The sequence below is a fragment of the Pan troglodytes genome, chromosome 4 (assembly GCF_028858775.2).
Source record: "Pan troglodytes isolate AG18354 chromosome 4, NHGRI_mPanTro3-v2.0_pri, whole genome shotgun sequence".
Lineage (NCBI taxonomy): Eukaryota > Metazoa > Chordata > Mammalia > Primates > Hominidae > Pan > Pan troglodytes.
In genome coordinates, this window is record NC_072402.2 from 61,448,000 (window position 1) to 61,469,521 (window position 21,522).

The 21,522-nt window shown below is 40.7% G+C and overlaps 2 pseudogenes; both read right to left on the minus strand.

Moving 5' to 3' along the window:
• Positions 1-6,790: 6,790 nt before the first annotated feature.
• On the minus strand, positions 6,791-7,417 carry LOC740703 (large ribosomal subunit protein uL13-like; annotated as a pseudogene).
• Positions 7,418-10,991: 3,574 nt separating this feature from the next.
• Positions 10,992-18,849, minus strand: LOC129144163 (transcription factor NF-E4-like; annotated as a pseudogene).
• Between the last annotated feature and the right edge of the window lie 2,673 nt (positions 18,850-21,522).

Genomic DNA, 21,522 nt, shown 5'->3' on the forward strand with positions numbered 1-21,522 from the left:
GAACATGTCCCAGTATTGCTGTTGCATTTGGATAACTCAAACAATAATTCATAAATTCTGATTTATATAATCTCCAGTATATATTTTTTAATTTCCTTAGGGAATCCCAAACAAAATAATGTTTTTCCTTTCTGTGCTTCATTTGAAATGATCTACATAGAAACGTCTTCAATAGTAATCCTTATGTTTTGAAAACTAAGACATTGTTTTGACTTCAAAATAATCTAAATCTTTGCTTCATAATTACACTAGTATCTTTGCAAATGTAGAATCTTTTATTAAGGCTTTTCCTTATTTTATTAACCCTAAATATGTATTCATGAATAAAAATTATGTTACACTTTGAAGTACTATTAAGCTTTCTAAAATTTTATTTCAAGCATATTTTGAACATTAGTATGCTCAAAATATACGTAGTCACTTAAAATAGCTCCCAACACAGATTTATAATCAAACTCAAGACTAACCGAAGCAAAATAAGAACTTGGAATACAAACTTAAGTCAGATTATCTTTCTGCAGCAAGTTTGCTCGGAATTATTTTCTTCACTATACTTTGAGGATGAAGCTCTGATTTTTCTTTGTTTTTTGTCTTGCCCAAATTCTTATCTAAGGGGTCTGGGGAGTCATGCCCTACAAACCATAAATTCTCATCAGATGGGCTTTATTTGACCCTGTATATCATGACTTACCTTCCAACCTATCTCTGGCATAACAAGAAAGAAATCAAAATGTTTTACCCCATAATATATTTCCTTACCATACCTTGAATTCGCACTGCAAAGCCTCTTGTGGGAAAAATCCACATTCTCTAGAGAATCCCATTTCCTCTTTGTTTTCCTTCCTTCCTTTCCAGATCCAGGGGATAGTCAACTTAGAGTCAGGTACCCTTTTAAGTCAGATAAGAAATATTTCACAACCTTCTGTCTCTGAAGTCTGCTGTCTGAGAGCTTCCTCGGCACAATAAAACTTGATCTTAACCTGAATCTTCCTCAGCACAATAAAACTTCATCTTAACCTGTGGGGAATCTTGTGATTTCCCCACAATCCTTGATCTTAACCTGAATGCTTCCTTTCTATTGATTTCAGATCTTCAGATAAACTCAACCAATTGTCAACCAGAACATGTTTAAATTTACCTATAGCCTGGAAGCCCCTGCTTTGAGTTGTCCCACCTTTCTGAACCAAACCAATGTATTTCTTAATTGTATTTGATTGATGTCTCATGCCTCCCTAAAATATAGAAAACCAAGTTCTACCCCAATCACCTTGGGCACATGTTCTCAGGACCTCCTGAGATCTGTGTCATGGGCCATGGTCACTGATATTTGGTTCAGAATAAATCTCTTAAAATATCTTACAGAGTTCGACTCTTTACATCAACAATAACTTGGCGCCCAAACACATGGGACCTCAGAGAAGATGCACGACTCTGAAGGAGTTGCCCAAACTTGGAGCTAAGGTACCAGCGGGGCCCATTAAGGCCTGTCCAACTTCGAGCTTCTCCTCTGGTGGAACTGGTAAGTCCTTCTGAGCCCTGGACCCCCCTGGTTGATAGTCAGTCTTTGATTTATTCTGAGTTGGTTTTCTCCTAGGAAATTGTTGTTTAAGGATCATAGTTGAGTTTGGAGATGCATTCTAAAGGGAATTCTATATTGCTTTTTGTCCTAAAATTTATCTTGATTTGGTTTTTCTGTGTGCATTTTCATGAGGAATGGAACTGTTGTTTTCATAGATAAATGAGAGACTAAGTTTTTCAGCTCCAAAGAGAAAGGGCATTTGCTCCTCCCAGCCGAAAGGTGCCTCTGAGTGACCAGGGGCCTCCTGGGAGGGTCTGGGGGGTTGACCTCCCATGATGTGCAGCAGCCCTGCAGGGAAATCCCCAACAAGACTTAATTTTAAAATGGCTCATCCAGGAAATGCATATAAGGGCTGATCACCCAGCGTTTTGAGCCCTCTCATAGGTCATAGACCTCTGGAGAGACAAACTGAGACATGTAAGAGGGTGGAAATGACTCAGTGGTGACACACTGTGGAGTGCTGTCCACAAGGAGCATGCATCCATCCACCACACAATAACCCTAGGCTACAGCTCAGTTCCTCCTTTTAAGAAAAAAAAAAAAAAAGCGGGAAAAGATTTAATAAGTAGAAAACAAGGAGAATAACCCACTTTCGGGCACTTCATAGGTTTTATGGCACCTCTACTTGACAAAGTTTATGTAAAATGGAACTAATACAGTCTTTGTGCACATTTACATTAGGGAAAAAAGAGTCCTAGGGTAGACCTGCAAACTATAGAGTACCTAGGTTCTGTTTTCTCTTCTGCCTGCTGTAAGTCTGCTGTAACTTTTCTACTGAGATAAAAACCACTGTTCAGATCTAACAATGTTTTTGCAAGTTGGCAAAGTTGTATTTATCTCATGGCTAAAGTACTGAAGTAATAGCTATGGGAGCTTTGTATTTGTGCGTGTATATATTTAAAGGCCTTTATAATAGACTTCTGTAATTTTATGCTCAATTGGCAACTGAATCCGTTTTAATTTCCCTCTAGCACACCAGACTAATTTTGCTATCTGTTGTTCACCTGAGTTGCCTTTAATATGCAAATTTAAGGCCATTTAGCTGACAACTGCTTAGGGTTAGATTTTTAAAAATAGGAAAAAAAGGTCTTTATGAACCTATAGGATGTGCTTCTATCAGCATGCCTAATACATCAACATATTTATGTGTGTGTACACAGTATTTTCACTAGTAAAAATATATGAAGAGCTCTAATTAACTGGCTATAAAAAATGCTTAAATCAGATGCTAAAAAAAAGAGACTAGTCAAATGCTTTTCCAAGTTCACAGGACTTAAGTAAAATCTTTACTAAATAAGTCAGCTTTAAAATTATTGGTAAAATAATATCAGCAATATCTTTAGAATTGTAAACATTTTGTTTACATATATTAAGCAAGTAGTTTCATGTTTATTCCTGCAGAATACTGTATGATTTGCCATAAGGGTTATAAACTATGAAACCCAGCCCAAGACAGAATGTTCTTTGCTTGTACATGCTTATGAAATATTGTTGGCTTAAATGAAAATAGCTAAATATTGAGTTATTGGTATAAATACCCTTAAAAGTAACCGTAAGTTTTATTACTTAAGTAAATACATAAAATTCACAGCTATAAAAATGGTTAATAGAAAAATAACTTTGAATATTGGCTATTACAGGTTTTTTTTGTAAATAATCTAGGTAAACAATCAGGTAAATGTAATGGAATAAATGCTTGTAAACAAACTTGTCATAATTTAGGATCTAAGGTTATTAATTGATATTAAGTATCTGGGCAATTTCCAATTTAAGAATTACAGGAAAACTTTTTTTTAAATGTTCTTATTAAAGGTAAAATATCTTTGTCTAATTCAAAGCTTATTTAAGGGTTATGTATGAAATAAGGTAAAGGAATCAGGAAATAAGAGCTGTCAAGAAAGGTATAAAGAGGCATGTTTAGTTAAAAAAAGAGGTGAAAAAGGAAAGTAATTTTATATAAGAGAGAACCTTGTGTGGTGAATTTTTGCCCTAAAATAAAATAACTGGATTGTTCAAGAAAGAGAGATATTTAGGGTAAAACAAAAAGTCTAACTTCTGTGAATGGTCTGTGTAAGTCATAATAAGGTTAGTAAAATGAATTTTTAAGGGGTTGTATAATTCAGTTGGCTATAATTAAAAGGAAATCATAATAATCTTTATAGAGATGGGTCTTTAATATTTAAAAAATGCACAAATACAAAACTAAATAATTGATAAAAACAAGATTTTATTACAAATATTGAGTTATTTGTAATGCAAGATATTTTTAAATTTTTAAATTCTATAATCTGTTTTTTAACATTCTTCAGATTGATCTCTTAAAAGTGCCAAGCTTTCTCTTTTGAAAAGGCCTTGAATGATGGCTCTCTCCTTCACCTTTTGTTGGCTCCTGTAACTTTTACTAATTATCTGCAGTAAGGGAGAAAAATTGTTTCTAAAAACAGGCAAATAATGTATCTTTTGAATATGCCTTTTATTCTGCATGCCTGTTATATCTCTATCTTTATATGTGTCATGTAGAGGTAATATTTCACTACCAAACTGCATGAAAAAGTTCTAATCACTTAACTTACAAAAATGTAAATGCTTACCAGATTAGTAAAAGCTAGCTCAGATCCCTTTTTATTTACATAACTTTGGTAATATTTGGTAAAAATTAATTTGGTAAATTTAATCTCAAAATTGTCCAGTAGTTTAAAAACCTTAAAGTCATGTTTAAATGCTTGTTTTTTTTTCCACAGAAATTTGGGTTACTAAAAAGTTAAAATAGTAAAAGCATGAAATGTGCCTTTGTTAGAATTTTATAAACACAAGGATGTCAATTCTCAAAAAATATGTTACTTTTTGGTTAAGAAACTATTTAAGAGTTGCTTTATAAATGAAGCAAAATTATACAGCTAAAATGAAGAAAATTATACAGATAAAATGAAACAAATTAAAAAAAACAAAAGCCAGGGCATCAAGAGTTAACTCTGAGCCCTGTGGTTACCAAGAAAATAGTTGATATGGGAGAACAGTAAAACCAAGTAACCATTAAAAACCAGAGGGTGTAATGCAAAGGAATTTTTCCAGTTTGTACATTGGTATCATTCAGTTTCTTTAAAAATGGTGGATTATAAAAATAACCACTTTAAGGACCTAATTTTTAATTTTAAATGCTAGAGAATTTAGGAGCTTGCTTGGATTAATGCAGGACCCACAGCTCATTACTGAACGATTACTGAGTATATGTGATCCAAATGCACAGGGTGTTATTCCTGAGAAAGTAATCAGCCTAGTGGACCAGATAATGCCATTATAAGGTCTGTTGGCCTTGAGAAGGGGACTGCCCAACTTTCCCTATAAAATACCAAGTGAAATACCCCAGATGAAGCAGTTAATATGTTTCATATGCAAGCCATGTGGGACTAGATTTATGATAACTGGGATATCCTCCCACCAAATATGTTCATTACCTGGGTCATGGTAAATTTGGGGGTTAAGAGGGCTCCTTTTACATGGGTGCCCCTCCCACAGAATCATAGGTCTGTTTAAGAAGCCTTATCAAGTCTGCTGTCCCTCATAAGTCTTACAGATGCAACTCCCTGACGGGAACCCAAACCGTTTTCACCAGACAAGGTAAAATAGTTTAGGGCAAAAAAAGGCTTCCTGGGACCAGAACAGAAAAACATAAAGGTTAATAGAATTATAAAATGTAATGTTTAAACACGCTTTATGTAAGGTAGTTGTAACCCCGTTTACCTAAATGTCTTATGAAAATGGGTACTATATCTAACTGGGGGATGTTTTCCCCTTTCTAGTACTACAAAACCGAAGACATGTCAATCTGCTCATGTAAATCCTCCACTGCATAGCCTTTTGTGTAATGCATTTATCAGGGCTGATGGCAAAAACTATGAGTGCTTTTCAATAACACCGACTGAGCTAGAGAAGTTCTACTTGATGAGGCATTTACTGCCTTGCTGTGAAATATTAACTGAAGCTACCCCTATACTAATGGAAAAAATGTTTCCCAAAGAGTTTCATGATAAAATAAAAAATGGTTTACATACATCTTGCTACCTAATAAGCAGAGAGTCTTTTTCCTAGGACTAATTGTGAGAAGCTGCTAAACTCTATTTGTCTATCTGTTTGGTTTGTAAATAACATTTCCAAGGTAAACAAACATCTTGCCTTAAAAGCTGCTGCCCTGGTTAAAGGAGGATCAGGAAAATCTTTTTCTTTTAAGTTGTTTGGGTAAAGTATGTTTTTGTAAGCAAATTTACCTTTCTGAGTTCTCCAAAATTTAGATTGTAATTTTATAACAGTATAGTTGTCTGCATGAGTTCAATAATAGTTAAAAAATAATTGTTTTAAGGGAAGAACATGACACTTAATACTAGATTTCAGCCCTAACATTTTAAGTGCAGATTAAATAATTATTTCTTGGCTACAATAATCCTCTAGAAGGTACCAGATTATAATTTTTCTTTATATTTTTAGTTGGTGCTCTAATGGAATAGGTTTCTTTTTCTATTCTAACATATGAATTACTCTTATAACTGTCAAACTATAAATGTTATTTATCTCTCCTTGTTTTACTTCCAAGGAAACCAAAATCATGGTATTCTGAAGACCAGAGATATGAATCTCCCTCATTTGGCATCCGCTGGCCCTGGATCTGTTTCACTGCTAATATCCTGCAGCCAAAAGTATACAAGCTGCCTCCCTCTAGGCCCAGGTACTATCGTGGAAGAGGTGGGTGCATAAAATTGTAAGAGCCATTTTGAAGGATAAAATTAGGTCAAGATCAAACCCTCCAAATCCAAAAGATGGTAAAAAAAAATGCCTAAACAGCTGGTAAAACAAGTTTAGTTGCCTTCTAAATTATTATGTGTCACTTTTGCATCCACCCCAACCATAAACATTTTCTGCTTACTATAAAATTAAAGGAAAATATTTCCTAACAGGATAAAATACCTTGTAACAAAGCCTCCTGGGTATAATACTCCCAATTATGAGTTGTGGAGATAAATCTATCTATCTATATTTTTATTTTTCAGAACAATGTTTATGTTTTGTATAGCTAATTGCTATAAGTCTGTAACAGAAATGAAGCTTACAGTAGCTCAACACATAAAAGTTAAAAATAAGTCAGTCCTGCAACTTTGCCTTTTGGTTTTATCGTTGGCTTTATTTATTGAGTTATTTATTTTTTGAGGGATAAACAGTCTTTACTGGGCTCAGAGCAGGAGTCTGTGGGTCTTGAGGACCTCTGTGTATTTGTCAATTTTCTTCTCCACTTTCTTTTCAGCCTGTTTCCATAGCCTCATGAGCTGTTTCTTTTTCCGGTAGTGGATCTTGGCCTTCTCCTTCCTCTTCTCCTCCAGGGTGGCTGTAACTGTCTGGCACTTCCAGCCAACCTCATGAGCCAGGTGCCCCAGGTAGACAAACTTTCTTGTAAGCTTCAGACGCACGACCTTGAGGACAGCAGGAATCATCATCTGCTTTTTCTTGTCATAGGGCGGTGGGGTGCCGTCAAACACCTTGAGGCAGTCCAGGGAGGCCTGGCCTCCTTGGTCTTGTGAGGCAGCATGCCTCGCAGTCCGCTGGAAGATGCAGCTGGGGGCCAGGAAGTGGTGGGGGCCAGGAAGTGGTAAGTGCTTCGGGAAGGGTTGCTGTTCATCCCTTTGAAGAGGAAGGCCAGGTACTTCAACTTGTTTCTGTAGACATTGCCAGAAATGTTAATGCCTCTGCAGCGTATGACCCCCACCTTCTAGCCTGCTTAGCCACCATGGCAGTCAGGAAGCCCAGGAGATGGCTTCGACCATCAAGCTCCAGGACCTGCCCCTCCACCATCTTCAGCAGCCACCTGGGAAAGGAGTCCCCTGTTTTTAGATGAAACAGGGAAGGGTATGGGGCCCCCTCACCCCTGAGGTACATCTGCCAGATTTCCCTGGAACACTGTTTGAAAACCACAGATCAAGTTCAATCCTCATTGTCCATATGAGGAAATGTAAGCCAAAATAATAGAAAGGACCAAGACAACCTTGTGCAGAGGGAGCAGCAGGATTAGGACTTCACCCGCCTAATTCTTGGGGTTCTGCTCTTTCCTGCTCCCTACTCTGCTATGAAGAATAGAGCCAGGGTGTGAAGTTACAGGGGCTGTGCAGGGTCTGGCCCAGGGCTGTAGGGGACCATTTGCCACAAGAAGCCAGTAGCCAGGTATGGTGGCTCACACCTTTAATCCCAGCACTTTGGGAGGCCAAAGAAGGTGGAAGGCTTGAGCCCAGGAGTTCCAGACCTGCCTGAACAACGTGGCAAAACCCTGTCCCTACAAAAAACACAAAAACAATTAGCCAAGTATGGTGGCACATGCCTGCAGTCCCAGCCACTTGGGAGGCTGAGGTAGGCTGTAATGGGCCATGATTGCACCACTGCAATCGGGCAGCATAGGAATGAAGTATACTTGCCAATCTTGCCCGGGTACCTGGCCCCAGGCTTGGTGGGTAGGAAAAGGCAGTGGCTGGAGGGAGCCCTTGGGTGACACTCAGTGGCAGATAGAGCAGGACTGGGTAATTTCTCGAACATGGCTGGAAAGGTGAGGACAAGTGGGAAAAGGGTGGAGAAGTTGCAAGAGAGGTTTGTAGCCAACATGGAAAGAGTTGTGGAGGCTTTGGAGGTGAGGAAGACTTTGAGAGTGAGGAAGAACGAAGTGCCTTCCTTGACACCATGGTCCTTGCTTTTGAAGGTTTTGGGCTCAGAAGTCCTGCTTTTCTTCTGAGGAATAGAGAGGAAAGAACAAGGACAGGGACAGAAACTGGCCTTGCATGGGTTGTAGGGCTACTTGTTTGGCTACCTGATCTGCTAGCGCATTTCCAGCCGATATAGGATTGTCTGGGGTTTGGTGGCCCCTGCAATGAATGATGGCAACTTTCTGTGGGTGCCTGGCAGCTTGAAGGAGTTTATGACAGGAGTGTTTTTTGCAGTTAGAAAACCCCGTTCTTTCCAGATGGACAAGTGTGAGTGTACTATGTGGAACACATAATGAGAATTTCAATATATGCTGATCTGTTGTCTGGCTGCTAGAGTGAGCTCAAGTGAGGGCGATGAGTTCAGCTTTTTGGGAGGTTGTGCCTAGGAGGAGCAGCTTGGCTTCAATAGTGCTGGGGGTGACACTGTAGCATAGCCAGCATGTCAGCATCCTTTATGTAGGAAGGAGCTGCCATCTACAAACCAAGTAAAGGAGGCACCTGGAAGGGATTGGTCTGTTAGGTTTGGAAAAGGTATAAGAAAGGTTTGAACAGTGTTCACAGAGAAGCGTATAGGGTCTTGGGTGTTTGTAGCTTCAGGTAAGATTATGGCCGGGTTTAGATGGGAGCTGGTTAGCATGGTGATGTGGGGAGTTTCTACGAATAGAGCATACAGTTGGAGGAGCCGTGGGGCAGAGATGAGACCTAGTACACTGCGGTAAGCTAGCACATGTCTTTGATGTTAAAGGTTGAATAAACAGTTAGGTTGGCATGAAGAGATAGTTTTAGGCTTTCAAGGCTGAGGACAGCAGCTGCTGCCAATGCTTGGAGGCAGGCAGGCCATCCAAGAACTGTGGCATTGAGCTGTTTGGAGAGGTAGGCAGCAACCTGGAGGGTGGATCCCTTAGATTGGGTTAGAATACCTAGTGCATCTCCATGTCATTCATCAGTATAAAGGGAGGAAGGTTTGGTGAGGTCTGGGAGAGTGAGGACAGGGGCTGAGGTGAGAGCCTTATGGAGTAGATGAAAAGGTTGGGTAATAGGCTGTGCAGGGTTTAAAGGCTCCTGGAGAGGGCCTTTAGCGGCTTGGTATAATGGTTTGGCAAGTAGAGTGAAGGAGGGGACCCAGAGCCTAAAATATCCGGCTAGTCCTAGAAAAGAGAGAATTTCTTGCTTAGTCTGCAGAGGCAGGAGGGACTGGAGGAGGGATATGTGGTCGGTTGTGAGCCCTCGGGTTCATGGGGTAAGTGCTAGGCCTAGATAGCTGACTAAAGGGGTGCATATTTGTGCCTTTTTAGGGGAGACCCAATACCCCCGCTCTGCCAGGAAATTTAAAAGAGAGATAGTATGGGTGTTGCAGTCCTTTTGAGAGGGCTACAGAGGAGCAGGTCATCAACATATTGAAGGAGAGTGGACAGTTTTAGGGGTAAGGTATGGAGGTCACGAGCAAGGGCCTGTCCGAAAAAGTGGGGGCTGTTTCTAAAACCTTGAGGCAGTATGCACCAGGTGAGCTGACATGAAAGGTTGATGTGGGGTTTTCCCACATGAAGGCAAAGAAGTTTTGGGAATCAGGATGTAAAGGAATGTGAAAAAAGTATCCTTTAGGTTTAGAACAGAAAAATGGGTGGTATTGGAAGGAATTGCAGAAAGTAAAGTATATGGGTTAGGAACTACTGGACATACAGGGAGTACAGCTTGGTTAATGAGCCTGAGGTCCTGGACTAAAGGATAAGTTCCATTGGGCTTTTTTTAACAGGTAGAACTGGTGTGTTAAAAGGGGACTTTGTTGGGTGGAGTAGGTGACTGGTGAGGAGGTGAGAAATGATAGGCTTTAGACCTACAGGAACTGCATGGGGGATTGGATACTGCTTCTGTGATAGGAACTGGGTGGGCTCTTTTTATTTATTTATTTATTTTTGAGATGGAGTCTCGCTCTGTCGCCCAGGCTGGAGTGCAGTGGCATGATCTCGGCTCACTGCAAGCTCAGCCTCCCAGATTCACGTCATTCTCCTGCCTCAGTCTCCTGAGTAGCTGGGACTACAGGCGCCCGCCACCACGCCAGGCTAATTTTTTGTAGTTTTTTAGTAGAGACAGGGTTTCACCATGTTAGCCAGGATGGTCTTGATCTCCTGACTTCGTGATCTGCCCGCCTCAGCCTCCCAAAGTGCTGGGATTACAGGCTTGAGCCACCGTGCCCGGCCTGGGTGGGCTCTTTAAGGGTGATGCGGACGGGGGTGTGGTGTTCTGCCACTGAGGGTGTGGAAGTATCTCAAACAGCGGGGATAACTACAGATGGGGGATAAGGAAAGGTTGCGTGTTTTAGGGTGGGAGGTTAAAGGAGTAGAAGAAAGCTAGAAGTACCTGAGGGGTCTGGGTGGATGCGTTGGGTACTATGGGGAATGTGGAAGTGGAGAGTAGTGTGGAGTTTTGAAAGGCTGTCTCTGCCTAGGAGTGGAGTTGGGCATGACAACAGGACTAAAAATGAGTGAGTGAAGGAAAAGGTGTGCAGGGAGCAGAAAAGTGGAGGGGGGTGCTCGGGGTGTGGAGACTGGTCCATCAATTCCCACAACAGAGACTTGGGAGGACTGGGTGGGTTCTGAAAAATTAGGTAAAGCAGAGTAGGTTGTTGTTGCCCCAGTATTAATTTAAAAAACATATAGGCCTACCTGCCACCAGCAGGATTACCCTTGGCTCAAATGAAGAGATGGCAGTTGCTGGGGCTTCCATTCCAGGGCACCGTCAGTCTTCAGCAGCAAGGCGGATGAGATCCGAGTAGGAGGTTTTGGCTGGCTCAGGAAGGGATGGGTGTGGTCCTTGTGGGGGCTGCTCACAGTCTGACTTCCAGTGGGGTCCTCTGCAGAGGGGGCACAGCCTGGTGGGCTTACCTGGGTTTGGGCATTGTCTGGACCAGTGGCCTTCATTGCTGCACTTGAAACAGGCACCAGGTGGAGATGGATTGCTAGGAGGCTTCCGTGTGGAGTTGCGGCCCCATGGGCCTGCAGGGCCCCTGATAACGGAGGCAAGCGTTTGAAACTCTGCCTGTTTTTGCCTTTTACTTTCCTCATCACTATTGTTAAAGACTTTGAAGGCTAAATTAAGATGGTCTCATTGTGGGGTTTGAGGGCTGTCGTCAAGCTTCTGAAGCTGGCGCCGAATATCGGGGGTGGATTGGGAGATGAACCAAAGGTTTAAGATAGTGGTTCCTTCTGGGCTAGCTGGGTCTAGGTTGGTATACTTTCTCATGGCTTCAGTTAAATGAGAGAGAAAAAGCGCTGGGTTTTTGACAGGAACTTGGGTGATTTCTGAAAGTTTTTTATAGTTGACTGCTTTATGGGCACCCTTTTTGAGTCCTGCAAGGAGACACACAATCATGTGGTCTCGATGGTGGCATCCAGGGGCTCCGTCTTGATAATCCCAGTGGGGGTCCTGGTTGGAGACTGGCTCTGCACCAGTAGGCCGGACAGGAGCTTGGTGATGAATTGTATCAGCATGTGCCTGAACTAGGGTCCAGATACAGTCCAGGTCTTCTGGGGTGAGGGTGGAAGAGAGGATAACATAGAGGTCATGCCAGGTTTGTTCATAAGACTGGGTAAGGTACTGAAGCTCTCTAATATAAGAGGTAGGTTCTTCTGGTAATGAACAAAGTCCTTTGTTAATTTGAGAGCGATCAGTGAGGGAGAAGGGAACATGATCTCTAACAATACTTTCAGTTCCTGCTACTTCCCAAAGGGGGCACTGTAGCACAGGCACTGAAGTAAGGGTGGGGCATGGGCCAAAGATGGTGCCTGAGTGAGTATGGGTGGGATAAAAGGAAGAATCTGGAGGTGGTTCCTGCTGAGGGTTTGAAGGGGGAAGTGGGGTTGAGTTAACAGGCAGTGGAGGATAGACAGGGGTGTAAGGTGGCGGGACGGGTTTACAAGCCTCAGGAGAGGGCGATGGGGGAGAAGAATGGGTACAGGCAACACTAGAATTGTCCTGAGGAGGGGATGGTGTAGAAAAAAGAAGTGAATACTGCTGGCTGGGAAGACGGCAGCTGAGAATATGGCAGCTGAGAAGATAAAGAGGAGGCTGGCGGGGGGGGTTAAAGAAGATGGTTGAGAGGGAGAGGTAGGGGTTGGGAGGGGTGGGCAGCAGTCTGCTGGATCGATGGAGGAAAAAGAGGTAGGATCGGGAGGAGAAAGGCGATCTGGGCAGCGAGAATGGAGGAGAAAGATTGGAACAGGTGAGCAAGAATTGCAGACGTCAGGTTGTGATCTGAGTGCAAAAAGGCCCGGACCTAAGGAATTTCTCCCCATTTCTCCAGTCGTCATCAATAATTGCTTAAATCAGTTAAAATTGTAAATTTGGATGTTCCATTTGTGGGCCATTTTGACCCATTATCCAATTCGTTTTGTGCCCAGACTGAATTGCATAAAAAGACAAGGCGCTTAAGGCAGATATCTTGCTTGAGGCCTAAGGTTTGTAGGTATTTTTATGAGGCAGCCTAGAGGGCTGTCCTTTGGAATGGAAGACTGGGAATTTCCCTCAAGGGAGGGTAGGTTTGGGAGAACAGGGAAAAGGAGACCCGTCTTGGATGGCCAGAGGGAGACAATAAAAGGAGCAATTGTCCTTGCTGTCTTTTTCATTCCCGGAATGGGATCAAATGGCTTAGAGGTTTCTCCCTAAAACCAGATGATCAGTGAGTACCTGGCGCATGCCCACGCCTTCTTGGACCAACGCTGGATTTTCGGACTGGAGAAACCAAAAGAGGCCATGTGGATTTTTTCCTGTTTACTGGGCTCCCAGGGAAACTTACCAGTAGGCGAGATCAGTGACCAATGTGCATGCACAGAGAGGCGACTGGAGGCTGAGGAGCTTCCTTTGTCTGGCTGCTGTGGCCTGCTCTCTGGGGTGGAGGGGTAGGTCCACAGGGGACATGGACTGGAGTCCCTCCTGGGTTTCAGCACCAGACACAGGGCTCTTGTATTGATTCAAACCCCAAGAGCACGCCAACAAACAACACAAGGCGGTGTGGAGGAACACACTGTTTTAATGAGTGCCTGGGTGCAGGTGGGCTGAGGCCTAAAATAGCGTCACCCCCAAATGAGGACGGGACAGGGGTTTTATAGTCTCCTGTAAACAGGAAGTGTCTCAGTCTGATGTAACTGCTACGCAGTACCCGGACGGCCTCTCTGTTAGTCTTCATGGAGTCTTCTGGCCAGCTCTCTTCCTGCCTTTGCTATCTTGCTTACACTGCTGGCGCAAGTCATCTTGCACCTTGGGACTGGGCCTGAAAAGGGAAGAATTATTCATTCCCTTAAGCTTTCAGGCCCCGGGGAGAACCTTTCACTAGCTAGAAGGAGCCTGAAGGAAATCTGGTTTCAGCATAAACATGATGGTGGATTTCACAGTGCCACAGTATTGTCAACTTTTTTAAACTTTACTTAAAATAATAATTTTCAGAAGTAATGAATGCCTGTCTACATCCATTCTTTTCTGGCCTAGAACAATTAACTGGCTATAAATCTTTTGGCTCTTAAGGCCCTCAGCCATAGGGAGTCCTGCCAAGACAAAAAATGACACTTTAGAATTATATGACCTTTCATGTGACAAAACCTTTTATCTCCCAAATACCAATATATGATGCAATACAAAAGTGGGGGTGGGGGAATAGATTTGTCTACTGTTAACAAGTCTATAACAATTTAGACACCAAGGACCAGGCATTTCTTGCATTTAATTTATACCCTCCTCAGGATGCTATGCCTATGGAGATAAACTGGCCAGAGAAGAGATTAAATTTATTAAATTCTAATTTAATGTTGGTCCCACAATTTCCAAATAAGATTTATCCTAGGGTTCAAATAACCCTTAATAAGGAAGGTAAACACATTGTGGGTCTGATCAAAGAATATGGTGATGCATGCAGGGTTTTCTTCCTGGCAATTGGGTTGTTAATTGCCCTCTGATTCTACCTATAACCTTGGATGCCCAAATCTTCACTATGTTTATGATAGACATTTTCTTGTAAATGTAATGCCAAATAGAGCAGAAGGAAAGGCACAATTAAAGACCCAGGTCATGATAGCTCAGAAAATAGATCTGATCCGGGATTTTTTTTTTTTTTTTTTTTTTTTTTTGGCTAAACCATAAGCCTGACTCCATTTTACCCCTTAAAGAATTGGCTAGTACATCAGGTCAGGCTGTGTCCTCCCCCCATTTTCAAATCGCTAATACTTAAAACTATTACCGTCAAATGAGAGGACTCCAGGAACAAGACTTCCTAGCACTGTGGGACCCTGCCGGATGGCCAAATCAGACAACTCTAGGAATGAGCCTTCCTAGCGCCGTGGGACCTGCTGCTGTTTGTTGGCCTGCACATGCATTCTATGGAATGCCTTTTAGCCAAGAGTGGGGACTGAGGACTAAGCTCTGATTTTTTATTTTAATCTTGCCCAAATTCCTATCTAAGGGGTCTGGGGAGTCATGCCCTACAGACTGTAAATTCTTGTCAGATGGGTTTTATTTAACCCTGTACGTGGTGACTTACTTTCCAGTCTGACTCTGGCATAACAAGAAAGAAAATCAAAATGTTTTATCCCAAAATATATTTCCTTGCCATACTTTGAAATTGCCCTGCAAAGTCTCTTGTGGGAAAAACCCACATTCTATAGAGAATCCCATTTTCCCTTCATTTTCCTTCCTTCCTTTCCAGATCAAGGAGATAATCAACTAAGAGCCAGGGATGCTTTTAGGTCAGATAAGAAATATTTTACAACCTGGTCTCTCTGAAGTCTGCTGTCTGAGAGCTTCCCCTGCACAATAAAACTTATTCTCCATAATCCTTGATCTGAACCTGAACACTTCCTTTCTACTGATTTCAGATCTTCAGATAAACTCAACCAATTGTCAACCAGAACATGTTTAAATTTACCTATAGCCTGGAAGCCCCCACTTTTAGTTGTCCCACCTTTCTGAACCAAATCAATGTGTTTCTTAGATGTATTTGATTGATGTCTTATGCCTCCCTAAAATATATAAAATCAAGCTGTATGTTGACCAGCTTGGGCACATGTTTGCCAGACCTGAGAGCTATGTCATGGGCCACGGTCACTCATATTTGGCTAAGAATAAATCTCTTAAAATATCTTACAGAGTTTGACTCTTTTCATCGACAACTTCAACTGTGGACTTCACATGTCTGTTTTTAGTCCCAGTGCCTTTGATATTCAAGAAGAAATTGTCCTCAACAGGATAAAGTGTATTTCCTTAAAATATACAGTTGCATCAACTGATTTATTTGTATTTTTATTACCTCTGTAGTCCAGACTACTTATAAACATTCATTAATCAGCAGTTTGTCCTTAGTTCAAGTATTTCATAATTTAAAAACTGTAAATCGCTTTGGAGTGTACTCTCATCTCTGTACTTACAACATTTTGAAATATTGACAATGTGTACTTAAAGATGGTTTTGATCATTATAAACTTAGTTCCATTCATCTAGTTACAATACATAAGGTATGATAGCCATAAATATATCAATACAAAGCGAATGAAAAGGCAATATTGGTTAAATATGAATAAAAATGCCAATGAAAACTTGCATGCCAGGAGGTCATTTGAGGGTGATTTTTACATAAATCTTTGGCTTGGGCTTGTTAGTGGGCTGGGTTGTAATGGAAGCATGTTGCCCAAGTGGCATGGAAAGCTCACAAGAGAATAGCTTAGGAATGGAGAGGTTAAATCACAAATAGAAATCATTCACCTATTGAGTTTTATCATGTACAAAAGGCAACATTTAAAAATATATGACTTTTATTACATTTGCTAAGTAGGAATAACTTATTTCTCCACTATGTTGCATTACTATATCTGCATCATCCTCTTATTTTGCATGCAGGGAAATGCTGGAGAAGTAGCAGGAAAGAGGCCCTGGCCTCCATAATCACTGTTCATGGAGGGGAGAAAAGGAGAAAAAGAGGGAAGAGAAAATTCACAGATAATCATAATTTCTCTACCATATCACTGAGAAAATAGTTTATTTCCAGTAACATTGACATAAAAAGAGAATAAACTCATACATTCCTGATAACTTGGAATTGGCAAGAAAGCTTACACAGGCTTTTTCTAATCATGTGGTAATATCATGTTAGGTGGCAGATCCTTTAATTGCCTTAATAATTTGTGATCCCTGTGGTTAGATATACTTTGTAGATGTGAGATGCATAAAAACATATTTTGTTATCACACAACATTTTGAGTTTGCTTTTTCCATATAACCTGAATGCTTTTATCTGTCTTCTGTGTCTTAGAGATGAGTAAAAACAAAAAAAAATCCACTACTTTTATAGTACTTTGTCCTCTGTTCTCTGTTTTACATCCACTTTTTTATAGTTTTTTTTTAACTCTTCAGAAGAGATTTCAAACTTTTCTTCACAAAAGATTTCAAATTAAGACTGCTATTATTTTTTTGAGGCACTTTTTGAAGACCCCTCTCTCCCCACCAGTTTGTGTTTGGTACACTGTAGATGCTGTGAGGATTTAATCAAATTAAAATATGTGTTTCCTACCGGGGTCAACCATAGCCTCTGAAGATTCTTTGTGCAAATTTGACAAAGGCATACTTTCCCTGGCAGTTACAGCTCTGCACAAGGGTATGAAGCCTGGAGAGCAGAGTACAGACTAGATTTCAGACCCTGCTTAGATGTTAGCTGGGTGCTTAACTGGAGGAAAAAAAAAAAAAAGATTTGTAACACCGTATGTCTGACATGAGACAGTGGGAAGATCTGATCCAGGTACTCAGGATTCCAGGTGGTAGAGGCTCTCTCACTGTGGCACGATCCCACCTAGAATAGTCTTAGTGAGTGTCAAGGAAGGGGAGAAGAGACAGAGGGGTAAAGAGCCAGCCATGCTTTGGCCTTCTACCCACAGATCATTGGCAGGACTAGCCACATGGCCTTGCCTAACTCCAAAGGGGCTGAGAAATTCAGGAGAGCAAACAGAACGTTTTGTGGGCACTATTATCTCTATCAAAGCTACAAATTTGAGGGATATATTTTTAGATGTTTTTATCCCTAGAGTACTTAGCATAGTGCTCTATACACAGAAACCACTCAAAATATTCATTATACTGAATTCATTAAATTGTTTGACTCAACCCATTTTGCTTTTCTTTTGCATGTTGTTTGCCTACTTTAAAAGGAAACCTGGCTTTTTGAAAGCCTCTTACTTCTCTGTTGGATCTATTGCAGAAAGGTGACACACAAAGCAATGCACATTGATAAATTTCCCTTTGGGACTGTCTAGAAGCTGTGACAGAAAATAATAAAGTAGAAAAAGAGAAATAAGACCTCTTACTTACCTCTCTGTATTAGAAACAAATGCTTTAAAATAAAACTGAAAACAAAGATGAGGAAAGAGTAGGAACTGGTTCTCACCATGAGATACTGCTACTAACAAACATAGGAAGACTCTTCTCTTTGACAAAACATCTGTTTGTTGTTGTGTAGACATGGCCTCTCCGATGTGATCTACATTTAAAAGTATGTTATTACATATCGATCTATGACTAAAGGTTACACGTGGAATCTTGTGAAATTTACTGATGGCTTTATCACTGGGAGGTAGAGCTTAAAATATTCGAGTAACTCTCAAGCTAAATCTTTGAAGCTGTGGGAAAGGAGCTGAAGTTGGAAACACACATGTGCTCTATCCACATCAGCAGAGGTATTTTGTGTAAAGTGCAGGAGTACTCACTCATCTAACTGTGAGAGAACTCATCTATGCCCACTCTGGATGGGACTGATATGGGAAGTGGAAGGAAATTAGGGAAGAAACAATCTTTGATACCGTTGACAGCCCTTTACCCCTTGGTCTTTGAGTTTCTTTCTTTTTTTTTTTTTTTTTTTTTTTTTTTTTGTGACTTTAGTTCCTTCCTGCTTCTACTCTTCCCTCTCTAACAATTTTATTCCTCTTTTCCTGCCCTGGCTCCTAGACAGTCCTCAAGGAAATGTATCAACATACATAGCTTTATGTGTCACCTTTCTGCAATAGGTGCGATCTATATTTGCAAGCAATAAATGTAGGACATCAGTTTCCCAGTGCATAGCATCTAGGAAATTATCAACATAAATTTCAAAAGTTATAGGTCTGATCTGGCTTTGATATTATCTGTCATTGGGGTTTGGGGGCAAATTATTTAACCTCTCTGAGCTTTGGTTTCCTTTTATATGAAATAAAAATAATAAATGCATCTTGCTTATACTTGCAGAGCTGTTGTGTGAGTAAAGAGTGAAAACGGTGAGAATAGACAATTTAATGTACAGCCAGTCCTATAAAAAATACTCTAAATATTACTGAGAAAAAAAATCTGAAGCTGTAGCCCTGACGACTGTTTCTAGAATCAGTTCTGAATTTCCACCTATTTACTCGGTATCTGCCTCCACACTTGAAAGCTATCTTTAAACACCTTAACTTCAACATCTTCAGAAGCAAATTCTATCTCCCTATTTCCCATGATATTTACCTTCCCCTTGTCCCTCTCTCGAGCTTCCTCCATTTGTCCATGTCATCACCACCCACCCGTTTTTTTTTTTCACCTGGAAGCCTGTCATCTATAACTCATCTCTCTACTGAATACTCACACTTGCCTTATCCAATCAGTTTACAAATCTTGTCGATATTTCCTCTAAAATGCTCCTGAATCTGTACACCATTTCATTCAGATTGCTACCACTCTTCTGTCCTGTTCAGATCCTACCCATTTTTCTTCTTCCTCCAGCCTGTCATCAGCATTTTACCTCTATATCAGTGATGATTCATTATGGGAAGAGATCAGTGGCTGCTTCTGGTCCCTTCCCTTTGGCAGTGACTGTGGAGAAAATCTGTATATTAGATAGATCCAATACTTTAGTCCCTTCTGATCTGAACATGTGCCTCAGCGTCTATAGTCATAATATACTTCAGTCAACCAAAAAAAAAACCTGTTAAATAAAAATACAAAGGTATTTTTAAGCTCCTGGTACAGGAGTTTGGTGCATAATAAGCCTATTCAAGGAGGAAATGGGCTAGTATTTTTCCCTTTAGTGCAACTAACATTTTACCTGAAACTAAGGAAGGGATAGCTGTAAAGCTACAAGACTATACTGGTGTCAATCGCTTCCATGTTAGTAATGTCAATGCATTACAATGGGGTTTTTGTTTACTTAAGTTCAAGCAATGGTCTCTGCATCCTAGGTCTTAAGCTGTACCTCCTTGTGCCCTGACATATGTGCTCATTGTGAAAAAATCTCGTGTTTACTTTGTGAGACCAGAAATGAAGATAAAACAAAAAAGCCTCAAAACTCTCTAGTGTGTTTATGATTTCATCTGTGTATCTCCTGAAAAGCCTTGTTTTTCACTCATGATGTAAAAACTTTCTAACCAATTAAAGACAACTTCGGGTCTCACACATGCAAACTGAAGAGCTGTGCTTTCTTCGCCACGTGTTTCACATTAGACCAATTTGTTCATCAGTGAGAAACAAAGTGGTGGATTGAGTTCCTGGCAGGGGCTAATCTAGAAATATCAAAGTATTGAAAAATTAATGCAACATCAAAACTCAGAGTCAATAAGTTTCCTTTCACTTCAGAAACACTAATATACCACTGTGGAAAATCCCCAGTGACATTCCAAGGAGTGGTGTATCTTTGTATTTCCAAAATGCTAGTTTTTCTACTTTCAGTTTGAGTGAATGACTACATAGGCACTGACCTTTTGAGTTTTATCTTACTACTGATGCTGAGCTAAATAGCCATTTCAGGGTTAAATTTGTCTTCTTCTTGAGATTGTTTCTGTTTTCTACCAAATAATATTATAAAAATCGGTTGCAGCTTCAAAATGTCTTAGACCATTTATTCATTTACTTTCAAGAAAAGCCTTTCCTCTTTATGAGCAATAAAGAGATGATAAAATTAAAAGTAGAGGATATTTGCATAGCTCTTATCCTGTGCTAGTCATTGTTCTAAGCCCATTACATATGTTAACTTATTTAATTGTCACACTAACTCTACAAAGTAGATATCATTATTATACCCATTTACCTATGAAGAAAGCAAGGCAGCATAGAGAAATAAAAAGGGATGGCTCCCCATCTTGCATCTCATCTTGTTCAAACATGAGACTCCAAAGTTCCTCACTTTTATGAATGTTAATTTATTTATTCCTGTCTTTATTTAGGAGTTGACACAGCATACATCATTCATTCAACAAATATTATTTTAGCACAGACTGTGTACCAAACACCAAGTAGACTTACAGAGCAAAGATAAAGGCATGGTCCCTGAGGAAGAAGATCTCCTAGTCTAGCAAGGGAGACACCAACCAAAGGACAATTGTATGTGTGAGACCAGAGCAAAGGATCATGTAAATGAGACTCCTGAGCCAGGGATGGAAGCCAGGAAGGAAGGTGGAGTGAGTGACCCATGTCCTGAAGGGCAAGTATGAGAGGGAATGTGGCTCAGGGAGCAGAACGTGGGGAGTAGGAAGCTGTGAAAAGACATCTGAGAAGGTTGGTGTGGCTGGAGTACAGGCTATGAGAAAAGAAGTTGGGCTTTGGAATTTCCCTGAACTTCACTTTTCTACTAATTTGTCAGGTGACTTAGGACACTTATTCTGACCCTTGGTTTCCTCATCTTTAAATGAGAAATGATAGTTACCCCAAACACTTGTCATAAGGATTAAATGAAATAACGTATGTGTATTAGTTTCCTGTGACTGCTATAAAAATTAACACAAACTCGATGTCTTCATGCAACAGAAATTTATTCTCTTATAGTTCTGGAGACTGGAAGTCTGAAATCAGCATCAGTGGGTTGAAATCAAGGTGTCAGGAGGGCTGCACTCCCTCTAGAGGGTCTGAAGGAGAATCGGTTTCTTGTCTCCTTTAGCTCTTGGTAGCTGCTGGCAGTCCTTGGCTTGTGGCTGCATCACTGCAATCTCTGCTTCCATGGCCACATAATCTTCTCATCTTCTTTAGTGTAACCCCCCTCTGCCTCTCTCTTATGAGGACACCTGTGATCACATCTAGGGCCCACCTAGATAATCTAGGATAATCTCACCCTCTCAAGATCCATCTGCAAGGATTCCTTTTCCATATAAGGAAATATTTAAAGGTTCCAGGGATTAGAACATTTCAGGGTGGTGGGCAGTTATTCTGCCTACTACACTATGTAGAGGATCTATGCATATCAGA